Source organism: Neomonachus schauinslandi, chromosome 3, assembly GCF_002201575.2.
Source record: "Neomonachus schauinslandi chromosome 3, ASM220157v2, whole genome shotgun sequence".
NCBI classification, from domain to species: domain Eukaryota; kingdom Metazoa; phylum Chordata; class Mammalia; order Carnivora; family Phocidae; genus Neomonachus; species Neomonachus schauinslandi.
Window position 1 is genome coordinate 163,697,331 of NC_058405.1, and position 16,818 is coordinate 163,714,148.

Consider the following 16,818-nt stretch of genomic DNA (forward strand, 5'->3'; position numbering starts at 1 on the left):
TCTCACTCTATACATTCAAGGATTCCATTACAACTTACAATTATAATAATAATTTACTATTATCCCAGCCATGGGAATATTTCCTTATTGTTTGCCCCCTTAGCTCACCCAAGAGTTCAGATTGCATGATGTAGGGCCAAGATCAGAGTAAGGCAAGTGAGGCAGGGTCATATAAGAGCAGGGCCAGATCCTGACTTCGCTTACAATTTTGATATTTTTTTGTTCAGCAGATGTTTTGCATTCATTTTGATTAATGAGATTTTTGTACATGTGACAATTTTGTGTCAATTGCTTCATCCTATAGTGTTGGCCCTGCCATAACACTTGACCCCATTTAAGTCCACAGGTACCAAGTAGCCTGGTGTGTTGAAAATGCTTTGGAACTAAGGAGAGATGGTTGTAAGTCTTAGTTCTGCATGTTACTAGCTGCATGACTCTGGAAGAGTCACCTTCCCACTGGGGACCCCAGGGGTCTCCTCTGGAAAATACAGGGGACATTTAATTTTAAACTTTTATGAGAAGCGCAAAGATGGCAGGACAATGTATTCTAGCTCTTTAACTACCCTCCATGCCTCCAAGTAGCACCAAATCTGGTGCTTTGCACAGAGTGGGCATTCAAAAAATGTCTTCTAGTCAGTGTTTTTTTGCACATTGAAACAAAATTATAGACCAAGGTCCAAAAGGAAAAGCCCATACAAATTAGAAACATTCTGCAAATAAAACCGAAACCTCCCCAAACAAGAACATTGTCCCTCTCTCTTTCTTCCCAGAAAAAAAAAATAATAAAATCATTGCTCTCTGATTTATTTAATTATGGCAAATTCTTTTTTTTCCCCGGGAAATATTCTATTCAAATATTTCAGGTTTTGAGTGAAGCAGACTTGCGTAATCATCCAGCCCTCAGGGATTTCTTTCCATCTAAAGATACTAGTACCACCCTAATGAGTCAGATTTCATAAAATGTAACATCTGTGAGAAAAGGTTATAAACATGCAGTGGTGCCCAAAACAGCTGTGGGACTGCCAAAGAAATAGAATCTCCACTGCCTAGCTAGTTCTTTGTATTTGTGTTTGCACAACTAGAAGGTAAGGAGAGAGAGCATTTATATATTCCCCTCTTCCTTCCTTGACTAAGAAAGAAAAAAAAATAAATGAAGAAGGAAGGAAGAAAGGAAGGAAGGGGTAAGGAAGGAATATCATCAGACCCTGGTCCAGTGGTAAAACCTAGGACTGTATTTTAAGAGCTTTCTTTCTTTCTTAGTTCATCTTACAAGAGGCAGCTTTTCCATTTACTTACTGTCTATAGTGGTAGAAATGAGAGGGATGAACCACTTCTGAGGTCTCTTAACTATATTATTTTGTAAATTGGTTCTGCACACAGTAACTATACAATAAAATAATCTGCATTTATTTAATATCTTTCTCTCATCTTTGATATGATTCACCTTGTCCCAGAGACGGAGGTCTGGTATTTGAGGGAAAGAAAAGGGATCTTGTGAAAGTCATTAAATACAGTGGTATGGGAGAAAGAGTGGACGTATGCATATATCTGCACTGTTCCTATCGACTCAGTACTTGGAGAACTCAAAAGCTAAGTGCTTCACCTGGTACTCAAATCAGAAAATATCTTGGCACCTATACATGTCCTATAATATATCTTCAAAGAAACATAATATAAGCAGTTTGTTTCCTGGCAAGGAACTTAGAAGGAACTCCGTAACAAACCACTTGATACAATAAAAAAAAATTTTTAATTTTACTTTTAGCAAAGGTTCCTGTATCTTTTCTGTTCATCATAGATTTCCTCTAACAAGGCAAAGGTAGACAAACCATTTTAACCTGAAGTCCAATTACAGAAAGTTATTAAAAGCAGAAAAAGCAGGCGCCTGGGTGGCTCAGTCAGTTAAGCATCTGCCTTTGGTTCAGGTCGTGGTCCCAGGGTCCTGGGATCGAGTTCCGCATCGGGTTCCCTGCTCAGCGGGGAGTCTGCTTCTCCCACTGCCCCTCCCCCTGCTTATGCTTTCTCCGTCCCTCTCTCTCTAATAAATAAATAAAATCTAAAGCATGGCAATTCTAAGTTCATCTTTAAAACCACCATACAAGAGTGCCTGGGTGGCTCATTCAGCTAAGTGGCTGCCTGCAGCTCAGGTCATGATCCCAGGGTCCTGGGATGGAGCCCCGCATCGGGCTCCCTGCTCAGAGGGGAGCCTGCTTCTCCCTCTGCCTCTGCCACTCCCCCTGCTTGTGCTCTCTCTCTCTCTCAAATCTCTCAAATTAATAAATAAAATCTTAAAAAATAAAATAAAACCACCATACAGAGTCATATTAATAGTAACCATAGAGGGCTTGAGTTGAAGACACTTTAGTTTTGCTTGCGTTCAAGATAATCAAGTTTTGAAGGTTCTGAAAAGAGATATTCAGAATGGCCTTCCTATTACTTCTTAAAAAATCTAATTTCAGGGGCACCTGGGTGGCTCAGTTGTTAAGCGTCTGCCTTCAGTTCAGGTCATGATCCCAGGGTCCTGGGATCGAGCCCCGCATTGGGCTCTCTGCTCCGCGGGAAGCCTGCTTCTCCCTCTCCCACTCCCCCTGCTTGTGTTCCCTCTCTTGCTGTGTCTCTCTCTGTCAAATAAATAAATAAAATCTTTAAAAAAAATCTGATTTCACCATACTGACCTGTTAAATAGGACTTCAAGGCAGTGTCCAGAATGTTCGTTAGAAATTACCTGTCTTCTCTCACTTCAGAATTCACTTGTTAAGCAATACCTGCGTTGAACTTCATGCCAGTTACTATATAAAACAAATCATCTCCTGACAGGTTTTCCTAGTTGGTAATGTGTTTAGGCAGCAATTACAGGCCCTGAATTTTTTTCCTAAGTTGGGTTTGGTAAGCCTACATCAAAGAGATAGAGAAGATGGGCTAATGGCTTGTTCAGTGCTTTTTTATCATCCAAGAGAAGGGAATTGATGTGGTCTCCCTGGGCGGGGTCCCAGCCCAGCACCTCCACTCATATTTCCACGATATGCACCATTCACCAAAGGCACTGTGACTAGTGTCCTGTGGCAACCTGTTCTGACATTTAGATGTGCTAAATTTCTGCATCAAACTAAGACTTCTCCTTGACCGTGAGCTCTATGTGAGTCCACAAAGGGATGTGACTGCTTTAAAAAAAGGGGGAAAAAAGGTGAATTTGTCCTTGAAATGTTCTAACAGAATTAAGGGAGTGTTTGTCCAACTCTGCTTGAACTGGTCAGGTTGCACCTGGGAGTATTGTATTCTTTTCTGCGAATTACAGTTTCAGAGGAACAATGATAAACTGGAGCATGTCCAGAAAAGAGACAACAGGACAGAGAGAAAGCTTAAAATTACATCATATGAGGAACGCTGAATAAATTGGTGGAAGCAATTCATTCTAGAAAAGAAAGGACAGGATAACTTTTTTTTTTAATTTATTTTTTTGGTAAGCTCTGTACCCAACATGGGGCTCAAACTCACAACCCTGAGATCAAAAGTCACATGTTCTTCTGACTGAGCCAGCCAGGTGCCTCAGAGCAGGATAACTTTTTTCAGATGGTTCAAGATCTGGTATGCAGATGAGGGAACTTTTATCTGACCAGAGAGCAAAACTAAGGACATGAGAAAAAGACACATTTTAGCTCAACCCAAGGCAAAACTTCCTGAAGATGATAGTTGTTAAGATGTTTATTCATTTTGGGGCACCTGGGTGGCTCAGTCGTTAAGCGTCTGCCTTCAGCTCAGGTCATGATCCCAGGCTCCTGGGATCGAGCCCCGCATCGGGCTCCCTGCTCGGCGGGAAGCCTGCTTCTCCCTATCCCACTCCACCTGCTTGTGTTCCCTCTCTCACTGTCTCTCTCTCTGTCAAATAAATAAAAATAAATCTTAAAAAAAAAAGATGTTTATTCATTTTAACAATATCTGTCAAAAAACATTTTAGAAAATATTTATTGAGCATCTACTATATCTTCTAGGCCCTGAACAAATAGTAGTGAATTGCGGTGAACAGAACCCATGGAGCTTTCATTCTAGTGCAAAGCTGTGTCAGATGATGGCACATTTCTCATACGTGGAGGTGTTTAATGAGGCAACCACAAATTGAGAGTTTTGTAGGAGGACACCAGGAATTAAGTGTGACCGGGCTTGATGCTGTCTAAAGCTCTGCCAACCCTGAAACTCTAATGCTATACCTGATAGAGTTTGCTGGTTCTCCCGGCCATTGGTCAGGATGTACAGTTCTGATTCTGTGGCTTAGCCACAGTCTCCTGCTAGTACACGCGCACATGCAGGGCCTCCTTCACGAAGTGGTTTTGGAGGGATGGGGTGCCAGGAAGGATAAAAGTATGCCATGTGCTGTACCGTGATGGGACGCAATTTTCTTATATCTCATTTTCACCCCCAAAGATGTAGCTGCCATTTCTCTTTGTTTTCATCTTTTTCAACTTGCCCTTATTAGTTGGGGAAGGGGAGTTCTCCCTTTACAAACCAATTTCTATTCTTTAATCTCTTTGAAAGAGGGTGAAGTTAGTATGGCCAAAGATTATAGAATTATTGGAGTGCCTGGGTGGCTTAGTTGGTTAAGTGCCTGCCTTTTGATTTCGGCTCAGGTCATGCATGGCACTTAACCGACTAAGCCACCCAGGCATCCCAATATTAGTGCTTCTGTCTGACTTCTGATTTCGGCTCAGGTCATGCATGGTCTCAGGGTTGTGGGATTGAGCCCTGCATTGGGCTCCGTGCTCAGGGGGAGTCTGCTTGAGATTCCCTCTCTCCCTCTCCTTCTGCCCCTCCCCTTGCTCACATGTGAGCACTCGCTCTCTCTCAAATAAATAAGTAAATCTTTAAAGATCATAGAATTATTGTCTGTTAAAGTGAAATGAGATGTCAGAGACAATTTAATCTAGTCCCTTCATTTTATACATGAGAAAAACAGAGAGTTTGTAGAACACATAAATACCTGAATATGGAGTGGTGGGGGTAGAAAAAAAATCCCTGAATACCTAAGACAGAAGCACTAATAATTCCTAGGATTTTAGGCAAAATATCTACTTTGGGTCCAGAAAGTTTTATAAAGAATCATGCAGAGCTTCTAGAAATTACACAGTTAATATTGATATTTATTTTACTGGATGCATAAAGTAGTAGCTTAGACCCAGTCAAAGGTAGAATGTAAACTAGAAGATATATCTGAAGAGGGTACCTAAAACGTAGCACTGCGAGACAATGAGATGGAAAATAGGAAAGAAAGGCTAAAATATAAAGGACAGAGAGTAAAGCGGTCTAACATATTATCAAATCAACGTGGCAGAAGGGAATAAAGCTTTGTGCTAACCAGGGGGTTAAAAGTAGGACCACAGTCAAAGTCTAGCTGATATGTGGGTATTTTGAGCATCTAAAAATAGGATTATAAAATAATGCCCATAATATTCCTTTTTTAAAAAAAAAGATTTTATTTATTTATTTATCGGGGGGGGGCACAAGCAGGGGAAGTGGCAGGCCGAGGGAGAAGCAAGCTTCCCGCTGGGTAAGGAGCCCGAGGTGGGGCTCGATCCCAGGACCCTGGGATCGTGACCTGAGCTGAAGGCAGACCCTTAACTGACTGAGCCACCCAGACGCCCCCATGATATTCCTGATCAGGACAGAGGATGACTGATTTGGGAATCATTCAGTCTGGCGATTCTGGACAAGGACAGGGACACCTTTGTTCTGCCCTGATAGCATCCATAGGCCCTTCCATCTTCAATTTAAGAAGAAGGGTCATGTTTGAAAACAGGATCCCTTTGGCCTTCACCAAATATGGAACAACTCCCTAAGAGAATAAAATCGGAAGACAAAAACTCACTCTAGAAGGAAATTGGGACCATGATTCTAAGACCTTTTGTAAAATTATGAAATACTTGGAAATTTCTTATACCGATCATGTTTCTGGTATCTACTATTCTCCTCTGGTAATTAACAGTAAAAGATTTTAAGGTAAAAATAAATGTTTGTGGAGCAAAGAATACAGCAGTTGGACAGATGTGCAACAAGAAAAGTGGGTAGAGTCAGCTGCTGAGGGAGAGGGAGGTGTCTGAGTTGCTGGGGCCCCTCCTGGATAAGGAGAGAAAACAGGAGCTGCTTTGAGCCTGGCTCGGAGGCTGAATAGCGGACAAAGACAAGTGAGATGCTCCAGCAAGGCAATCAGTGAAATCTACATGATGTCTTACGCCTGAATATATATATATTCAGATGTGAATTGACAGTGTATGTAGATTCCTCCTAATAGCTCAAAAGCTGGATGGAGTTATGTTTCTGGCAATATGGTACTCTAGATACTCTAGGTATTCTTTAAACACTTTTCACTACAAAACCTTGAAAAACACTGGATTAAACATAAAATCATCTTTTTAAATGTATGGCTGAGCTGGCAAGAAAGTAAGGATATTTCTTAGTGGCCTGAACTGAAATGGGGGGAATCAAGAATGCAGAGAAACATCAAAGCCATGGCTTATGCAACCTTTCCTTTGTTGCTACCACCTTGCAAAGCTCAGAAGGTATAATGTAGGACCCGGAAATTTCCTTAAATGCCTGGAACCAATAAGTCTCCTAGTTTTTAGTGAGGGGCCCTGATGCATGTTGGGGGCACATTTTCAACTCTGCCTTAGCCTTCATTTTCTGCTTACAGAATCTTCAAGTTCATCCAAGGTGAAAGCTTAGGGCCTTTTCATGGCTTTCTTGGCAATGCACAGAACCCTGGGCACGAGCAAAACCCTATACTTGCATGTGGCCTTCTTGATTCTCAGGTATACGTCAGAGCTTGTCAAAGCCTCTCGGTATGTCTCATTCCTCAAGTCTTTATTTTAAAGCTTTTGGTTAGGGGTGCCTGGGTGGCTCAGTCAGTGAAGCACTGACTCTTTGTTTTGGCCCAGGTCATGATCTCAGGGTCTTGAATGGAGCCCTGGATTCGGGGTATCATCTTCCTCCTTCTCCCTCTGCCCCTCACGCGTGCGTGCACTTTCTCAAATAAATGAATAAATAAATCTTAAATTTTTTTTTAATAAAGCTTTTGGTTAGTCTAATGTTTTCCCTCAACTGGTATCCGTCTCCTCAGGCAGCTGCAAAGCTAAATAACTGCCTGTTATTATTTTCGATAAATGCTTACGGGAAAAAGCTTTTCACCGTAGGTGAGCTGACTTGGATCAAATATGGATAGTGTCGCAAGTGAGGCTTTGCAGGGAGCCACCAGACGGGTACCTAATAATTCTCTGGGAATGAAGCTTTTAAGGAGTTCCCAAACTACTTTCTGTTCCTTTCAGTTGCTACCAGGCTGCTGGTCTTCACTGGGATGCAGGTTGTTAGTTTTCAAGAAGATTGCAAAGCAGGGTAAGACTAGAGCAAGTTATACGTGCCACACAGCTCACTTCTTTTACTGAGATTAAGCCATTTTCAATTTTGTTGTTTTTGTTTGATTTTGACAAACACTCCCAGATTGTTGCCCAAGCCTTTGGATAAATATCAGAGTTCTGAAAAAGTCAATTCAGACCATTTTGCCAGTTCCTTGCTGCTTTGTGGACGAGAGAGTTTTCTGAGGTCCTTCCTCTGCTAGTTTTGCTCATGTCACCTGGATGGGGAGTTTGAATAGGCATACTTTGTGCATATGGGAACCATGTGGCTCAAAAAGCATGGTGTTCTTTAAAAAATTAGGCTTAGGGGTGCCTAGGTTAAGTGTCCGACTCTTGGTTTCAGCTCAGTCATGATCTCAGGGTCGTGAGATCAAGCCCCGAGTCAGGCTCTGTGCTCAGTTCCGAGTCCACTTGAGATGGTCTCTCTCCCTCTACCCCTCCTGCTCACCCTTGCTCGCTCTCTCTCTCTCTCTCTCTCTGAAATAAATAAATAAATCTTTAAAACGAGTTAAAGAATAAAAAATTAGGCTTATTAAGTCTAAGAATAGTAATATAGTCCACTTACTAGTTAAACTCCTATGGAAACATGTATATTTTTCCACCACCTTCTTCTCCTTCCTAAACTTGCTTTGGTTGTAGAGACTATAAAAGTGAATGAATGAATAAATGAGTGAATCAATCAATCAGTCAAATTTGTGACTTATCAAAGGGTCCAGTACAGGGACTTAAACACAATGAATATTCAAGGAATGGTGCTGAATCAAAACATATGGGCTCAAAATAGGCAAAATCGACCAATTCTCTACTATATTTTATCCTCACGTAACACTAAATCTTTAGCTTTAAAAGTTGTAAATTTTATGTTGATGATTTCCCACTTCCTTTAATGTTTATGGGATAGATCTTTGTTTCGGTGGAAAATGAGTACTATGATATACTTTTAGCAGTAAATTCTTTCCATAAAACAAGGGAAAAAAGGAGAGAGGACGGATGGAGGGAAGGAGAGCGGGAGAGAGGAAGATACTCCTGTCCCTTGTCAAGGTGGTGGCCACTGACAAATTTTGAAAGTATTTGACTAATACCTAGCAGAGATAATTATTTTCCATCAGAAAACTTATAACTAGCTCAACTGAAGGACATTAGTTAAAGAAGCCTGTCTGGAAATAATCTGAAAAGATCTTTGTGTCTCATGTCTTCCTTAATTTGTTATAATGAATGAGTCATAATATTTTAAGAGGATTAGAGCTGCTTATAATGAGTGCTACATTTAAAGGACTAAAGAAGCTTTAGTAACAATATCATGTAATATGATTATGGTACAACATAATATGATGGGACAAGATAATATGATTCTTTCATTTCCTGTTTTCACTAGCAAATTACAGAAAAAACACAAAGCAGCTTTTTGTTTCGTTCTTTGCTAGAGAAGAAAATGTGAAGGTTAAGTAGTATCTAGCTATATATACACACACAGGCACAAATACTGAGTTAACTCGATTATATAAATATGTAATAAAATTGGTGTCATAAATCATTTTATCTCTTCTCTATGATTCTCCTTTCTTAATAATGAATATAAAAGTGGGCCTTCAATGACTATGCTAGCAAAGATAGTCCACATCTTTGAAAATTGTTTCATCTGTATTAATACTTAAAATCATTGAATTAAAAGCAAATGGTATTTTCCTCAGTTCTTGTGACTTAATGTCAAAACACTGAAAATTTGAAAAACAGGAAGATTCTTCAAGACATCAGACCTGTTCTGTTTAGCCTTTGTCAAGGAAAAACAAATAGAAGGGTAGTTCCAGATTAAAAGAGAAAAGAGGGGTGCCTGACTGGCTGTGAGTGGAACATGCAACTCTGGATCTGGGGTCATGAGTTCAAGACCCACATTACGTGTAGAGCTTGCTTTCTTTTTCTTTTTTAAAGCTTTTATTTATTTATTTGAGAGAGAGAGAGAGCACAAGGGAGAACACGAGCTGGAGGGAGAGACAGAGGGAGAAGCAGGCTCCCCGCTGAGCAGGGAGCCCACCCGGGGCTTGATCTCAGGACCCTGAGATCATGACCTGAGCCGAAGGCACATGCTTAACCCACTGAGCCACCCAGGCGCCCCTAGAGCTTTCTTTAAAAAAAGAAAAAAAAAAGGAAAAAAAAATGTAATCTGTGACAATTGGTTAGATATTGATTTTTTGCCTTTATTTATTTTTTTTAAATGAGGTATAGTTACTACATAGTCTAGATCCCAAACTTGTTGCCCAAGCTTGTGGGCGAGCCATCAAGAGACAGAGTTCAATGAGCAGCACTTCAGAGGCCGCTGCTACTACATAGAGCTCCTTTCTGGGGCCATGCCTTCTAGAGTGGCTCACCTGCAGTGAGGATCGGAAGGGAAGTAGAAAGGCCTGGCCATGGTGGCCTCGTGGGGGGAAATTCTGATGGGTCCATTTTAGCTTCACAGGCCCACCTCTCGCTATGGTTGCCAGTCCTACCTTGCAGCTCAATTTCTCCCCCTGCCCAATTGTCTTTCCACCTTCCACACACAGGTATTGATCCTAAGGACACAATCTAATATCCAATCATTAAACTCTGTCTCTGAGTTTTCTTCTAGAAGAACTCAACCTGTGACACGAGATGGATATCGGACAACCTCTAGGAGCGCCTGGGTGGCTCAGTCGTTAAGCGTCTGCCTTCGGCTCAGGTCATGACCCCAGGGTCATGGGATGGAGACCCGCACCGGGCTCCCGGCTCCGCGGGAGGCCTGCTTCTCCTTCTTGCACTCCCCCTGCTTGTTTACCCTCTCTTGCTGTGTCTCTGTCTGTCAAATAAATAAATAAAATCCTTAAAAAAAAAAAAAAGACAACCCCTAAATGAGGAACTTTTTTTTTTTTTAAGTTCTGTTTTCTTTAAAAATGCCAATGTCATCAAAGACAAAGAAAGGCTATGGAAATGTTCCAGATTAAAAGAGACTAAAGACACATGGCAACTAAATGTAATATATGATTCTGGACTGCATCCTATACTAGAGAAGAATAGAAGGCCAAAAAGGACATTATTGAAGCAATTGACAGAACTGGAACATGGATTAGGGATTGGCTAAAAGTATTGCATCAACTTAAAATTTCCTGTGATTATTAAGTATACAGCGATTATGTAGAAGAATGGCTTTGCTCTTAGGAAATAGACACTAAAATATATAGGGAGAAGGGAGCTGGGAGGTAAGTAACTTCCTCTCAAATGATTCGGAAAAACTACATACACACATTACACAGACAGAATATTAACACAAATGGAGCAAAAATTTAACAATTGGTGAATAGAGGTAAAAAAGGATTTGAGAGGATTCTTTGAATTTTTCTTGTAACTCTTTTGCAAGCTTGAGATTATCTTCAAATAATAAGTTGAAAATACATAAATAATTACAGGTCAACCAGATATAGCAAAATGTTAATAATCGATCTAGATTATAAGTATGTAATTGTTCTCTGTACTAGTCTTTCGACTTTTCTGAATGTTTGGAATTTTTCATAATAAAAAGTTGGAAAAAAAACACAGGCCAGGATATTTGCTATGTCTCAACTCTTTAAGGCTTGCAAGACTATACCTTTTGGAACACTGTGCCCTGATTTCAGGTAGGGGCCACAGATTCAATGGTTACTTTATCTGTGATTAACTGAGAGCATATATTAGCATACCAATTAGACGCTGAAAGTTCTCCCCTCTCTAAAGTAGAACTCTTTAAATCATTAATTATTTACCTCCTCTCTCTAAGAAACCCCATAGATGTACAGTGTAAGCTCTGAGTACCCAAACTTTGTTTTTTTTTAGTCTCTGCTATATCCTTAGTTGCTAGAACAATTCCCAGCACTTGAAATATGCTCAATAAATACCCGTTGAAAGAACAAGTGAGGAAGATCTTAGATAAATATAGACTTGGGTGTAAGTCAATAATTTTACCTATGAAACATCAACGTCTATCATTATCGTCAAAATTTGCTTACTTTCTCCTTCTTATTCCAAGCTGGGACCATCAGAATTCTGGAATTATCTCAGCAACCAAGTCGTTTATCTGGATAAACCTGAGCCAGGAAATAGCTTGAGGTAGTGCTGCGGGGCTCCTGGAGGAAGCAAGCCTGCTGGGGTGGGAAGCGTAGAGTGACCTCGAGGAAGGAGGTGCGGCCGCCGCTGCTGGGGACCTGCCAGGGGAGAACTCACCACACAGGACAGAGCTGACTCGGAGCCCGGAGCACCGATGTTCCACCACATGTGGAGGAATGAAGGCAGCCAGCTAAAGGAAGCCGTGCGTCAGAGAATGTAGCTTATTTATTAGCCAAGGATGGACACTCACTCAGTAAGACCAGAAACAAAGAAAGCTGCAGGAACCGGATCAGCCAGGAGTCAGAATGCAGAAATCATGACTGGAGCAAGAACCAAGAGGAACCTAAACAGATGTGGAAATAGAGAGCAGTAGCCTGGCCATCAGTTTTGTCTAATTTGGATGTTTGCCCGCATGGAGCTGGGTGGAAGTGTTAACCACGGAACAACAGCCTTCCCCTGATCACGTCCTCCTGGCAAACCACTGGTGCTCACTGATGGTGCTGGTGGCTAGCGGGGGCTCGGTCCCAGCTGGCAAGGGTCACCCTGGGACGCATGCTGCTGTTGTTTCGGGGCACCCTTTAGATTCTACTTGACTATACTGTACGGACTATTTCTACTCCCAGCTCAGAGTTAGAACACTTGGAGGAAAGTATAACCAAAAGCCTTCAACTTTTCATCCTTTATCCCCCTGTCAGTCCCCACCTTCTCATTTTCAAATCTAGAAAGCTGCTTGCTTCCTAGGCAACTTTTATTTAAAATAATTTGTTCAGGGGCGCCTGGGTGGCTCAGTTGTTCGGCTCAGGTCATGATCCCAGGGTCCTGGGATCTAGCCCCACATCGGGTTCCCAGCTCGGCGGGAAGCCTGCTTCTCCCTCTCCTGCTCCCCCTGCTTTTGTTCCCTCTCTTGCTGTCTCTCCCTCTGTCAAATAAATAAACAAAATCTTTAAAAAATAAATAAATAAATAAAATAATTTGTTCAGGGACGCCTGAGTGGCTCAGTCAGTTAAGCGTCTGCCTTCAGCTCAGGTCATGATCTCAGGGTCCTGGGATCCAGCCCTGTGTCAGACTTCCTGTTCAGTGGGGAGTCTGCTTCTCCCTCTCCCTCTGCCCCCTCCCCTCAAATAAATAAATAAAATGTCTAAAAAAATAAAATAAATAATTTGTTTAAATTTGTAATTAGTTATTTTACATTGAATAATAAAAAACTATCCATTTAACTAACAGACCCAACAAATATCTAAAGTGTTTTCCAGGTGACATCTTATCATACTGCTTACAAACACACACACACACACACTCCTTAACCTCTTGACACATTAAGTGGAACATTAGAATTAAAATCAGTACAGTGGTCTTAATACAGAAGTATACTATAAGACATGATTTGTGATATGTAGGTGTCCTGAAAAACATGATTTATGGTTGTTGTGGTTTTTTAAAGATTTTTTAAAAATTTAAAGTAATCTCTACACCCAACATGGGGCTTGAACTGACAACCCCAAGATCAAGGGTCGCATGTTCTTCCAACCAAGCCAGCCAGGCCCCCCTATGGTTGGCTTTTATTTCAGAGATTTTACCCATTCACAGTGACAGTACTACATGTTTCTTCCATTTTTTTTTTCCTTTGATCTATTTCATTAGAAAATACTCAGCCTATTGGCCTATAAGAGGATTTTACTAAAGATGTCACTCACCAGTGTGGCCAAAAGCTGGGTTGTCATGGGATGAGTTATTACTCCAAAAGCGGACTAAGTTAGTATACCTGTAAAGCAGAGGCAGTAAAACAACAAAAATGTTTAACTTCCATGGATTAATGTATCATTTTGCAGTAAGAAAATTCTGGAAAAAAATTATTTTACTTTCATTACGAAATTTATGAGTTTGGTTTAGTATATATATATATATAAATATATATATATATATTTTTTTATGTTGAATTACATATGAAGAGGGATATAAGTTTTTCAGCATTTAGGGCCTGTCAGGAAAAATTGTGAAGGATACTGAAATGGGAAGACAGATTCTGAGTATCCTACCTGGTGTGTGTTTTCGGGTTCTCTGCCTGTTACTGTCTGAATATTTCACAATTGTTCACATTGTCGACAACTTATAATAATGCAAATGATCCTTGTCCACAGAAATATGAATGAATTGCGTCCAGTGGAATGCAATTGATTATTGCCCTGTGAATTACTAACCAGTTTTGCCAATTTTTGCAACTGTTTATAAACTCATTTCAACATTCCTGATGGCCTATATATGTGTGACACTTTGAAATCTCTTTTTAACCCATGGCAACATCTTACTGATTCTATCATTCATTAATGAGTTAAATAAAACATTTGAGACATATTAATTTTATATTTGTATATGAGTCATGATTTATCTGTTTAAAAAATTATCTTTTAATAGATCTGTAGTCCAAAAGTGTTGGTCTGACCTTGAGAGGACAATGAAGAGGGAGAGGAGGATGGGGGTGAGGTAAGGTTTTTAAAAAATGTATATGAAGTTTCTTTCTGGTCCACTCAATTTCCAAAACCTAAATTTACCTCCCACTCCTAGGATAATGATGGAACTGAACATCAAGATGGGGAAGCAGTCCCTCAGAGGAAAGGAGGGCTAAGTGGAATTCCAGACAAGCAGGGAAAGGCTTCAGGAGAGAAAATTCTGATAGCACTCCAAGTTTGGTATTGTGGATGCAAATTCTTTCTTTAAGGAATCCCAGACTCTCTTCCTTGCACCCCAACCTGTCCTCTTCAAAGACTGTATGTTGGAAGCCAGGTCCCTAATACGACTGTTGGAATCGAGAGACCAGTAAGCAAGATTAATAGAATTGCTTTGCATAGCCAGAACATTAACACAGTATTCAAATATGTACAGCTTTCTGTTTATCTCTCTCTCTCTCTCTTTTTTTTTTTTTTTGGCAGTCAGACTGAGGCTACTTTAATCGCTGCTGCAGCTACCCTAACCGAGGAAGGGAGCCAAGCCCGTGCTCTAGCCGCCCCCAAACTACAGATAATTGGTTAGATGTGGCATTTTGCCTGATCAACGCTGCAGTTCCAGAACACAGAATGTCTTCCTTGGCCCGAAGACTGGCTCACCAGTATGGGATGAAGAGAAGTCATGGCAGCCCCCAAAGACACTCCAGTTATGTCTCATCTGTCACTGCCCTTGCTCCCCACTGTCTCTTGAGATATCTAAATATATCTAGGATGTTTACGCAGAGTTGAATTTTATTTTATTTTTATTATTATTTTTTAAGATTTTATTTATTTATTTTTGCACACACACGAGAAAGCAAGAGAGCAAGAATGAGCCGGGTGGGTGGGGTGGGGGGGAGGGGCAGAGGAAGAAGCAGACTCCCTGCTGAGCAAGAAGCCCCATGCGGAACTCGATCCCAGGACCCTGGGATCATGACCCGAGCTGAAGACAGATGCTTAACCGACTGAGCCATTCAGGCGCCCCGAGTTGAATTTTAGTTCTCCGTTTCCTTTCCAGTCTTCCATGTCTATCTTCCCTCTCTGTCACCCTCATCTCTTCAGTGGTTAAACTGCCCTCTTTCCCACCAGCCCATCCTCACCACGTGCTTTGATGGAATCCACAATCACAAGCATTTCTGGGCGGTATTTTATGGTAGTGAAGGACTAGGGCCCTGGAGTCAGGCAGACCCTGGCTTCAAATTGCAGTTCCACTTATTACCTACCTGAGTGACCTTGCGAAGTTAGTCAAAAGTTCCAAGCCTCAATTTCTCCATCTGGAAAAGAGGGATAATAATAATATCTCCTTGACTAGGTTGCTGTGGGGATGAGATGAGGCAGTCAAGTGAGGCTCACTGTCTGATACAGAGTCATCTGCTACTATTATAATTTATTTTCCTGCCTCCAGACTCCTGTTTCCCATTTTCCCTCTATTTCTAATGTACTTCTATTTCCCATCGTCTTATTTGTAGGTACTATTTCACATTTTTTTCTCAATCCACCATAGATACTGATAAAGTACAGGACATGCTACCCCAAAATATGGCACCTTGGTATATTGAATAGTTTAAGCGGAAGGAGTTTGAGAAACAGCAGGTTCAGGAAGGACTCTCTGATTTTCCTGGTCTCCTTGAAGCAGGTCATATGAGTCTCACGTGAGAGGTGCCTTCCATATACCCTGAGGGAAGCATCCTTACCTCTGAGGAAGGAGGGACTCTGAGAGGAATCTGAATAAGCCTTGCTATATTTCCCCCACTGTACTACTGTCTGCTCCTAACCCTTTGACCTAGCACATTTTCCACGAGTCCCCATTTTTGGTCAAACGTAGTATAAAAACACTCAGGTCTAACTGTTTCCTCAGGTCATTTCCTTATGAAGGCTCCCATGTCAGGTAAAATTTACTTTAAAGAATCTGTATGCTTTTCTCTGGATACTCTGTCCTTTGTTACAGGGGCCCCAGCTGAGAATTTAGAAGAGGAGGAGGCAAAGATTTTTTTTTCCTCCCCTATACTGGCAAATCAAAGACAGTGGTCATACGTATCACATCATTTTTTTTTTTTATTACAATCAACTTGAATTTCTTCATCTGTCATCTGGGGAGAAAGCTCATCAGTGAACCATTGTTGGGTTGTTTTAAGAATTATACAAGGTACGTTTCACACAGATAGCACTCTCACAGACATGGTGACCATTCCTAAAACTGCCAGACTTTCTGTAAGAAGTGTGGCAAACACTAACCCCACAAAGTGACACATTACAAGAGGGGCAAGGATTCTCTGTATGCCAGGGAAAGCAGCGTTATGACAGGAAGCAAGTGGCTATGGTGGGCGGATGGATTTTCTGGAAAAAGGTTAAATCTATAAAGAAGATTGTGCTGAGGCTTGAATGTGTTGACCCCAACTGTGGATCTAAGAGAATGCTGGCTATTAAGAGAAGCAAGCATTTTGGTAAGAAGAGAAAGGGCCAAATGATCTAGTTCTAAGTGTCATATTTTGTTTTATTAGAAGAAAATATAATCTTGAGTTTATGTTTCACTTAAAAAATCATATAAGATATGTAAGTGTCTCTCACAGCGCCTGGCTTATAGGAGGAGCTCAAGAATTGTGAGCTATTATTATTATCTTACTTCAATTAATCTTTTTATTAGGGTGTATTATGAAATAATTCACATAACATGACTCTTGAAAGGTAGCAAATTCGTAGGCTTCCAGCTAATGTAATGATCACTGGCTATAATCAGAGAGCTCGTTTGATATTATTCGTGATTAGTTTAGCTAACACTGGATTTATGGTTCCTTCTAAGAAAACATGGGCTGAAACATACCACTGTGAGCAACAAAATAATGGTTTCC

General features: G+C 40.9%; 1 pseudogene; it reads left to right on the forward strand.

Annotated features, from left to right (window-relative positions):
• The first annotated feature begins 16,147 nt into the window (after window positions 1-16,147).
• On the forward strand, window positions 16,148-16,442 carry LOC110592257 (annotated as a pseudogene).
• The last annotated feature ends 376 nt before the right edge of the window (window positions 16,443-16,818 follow it).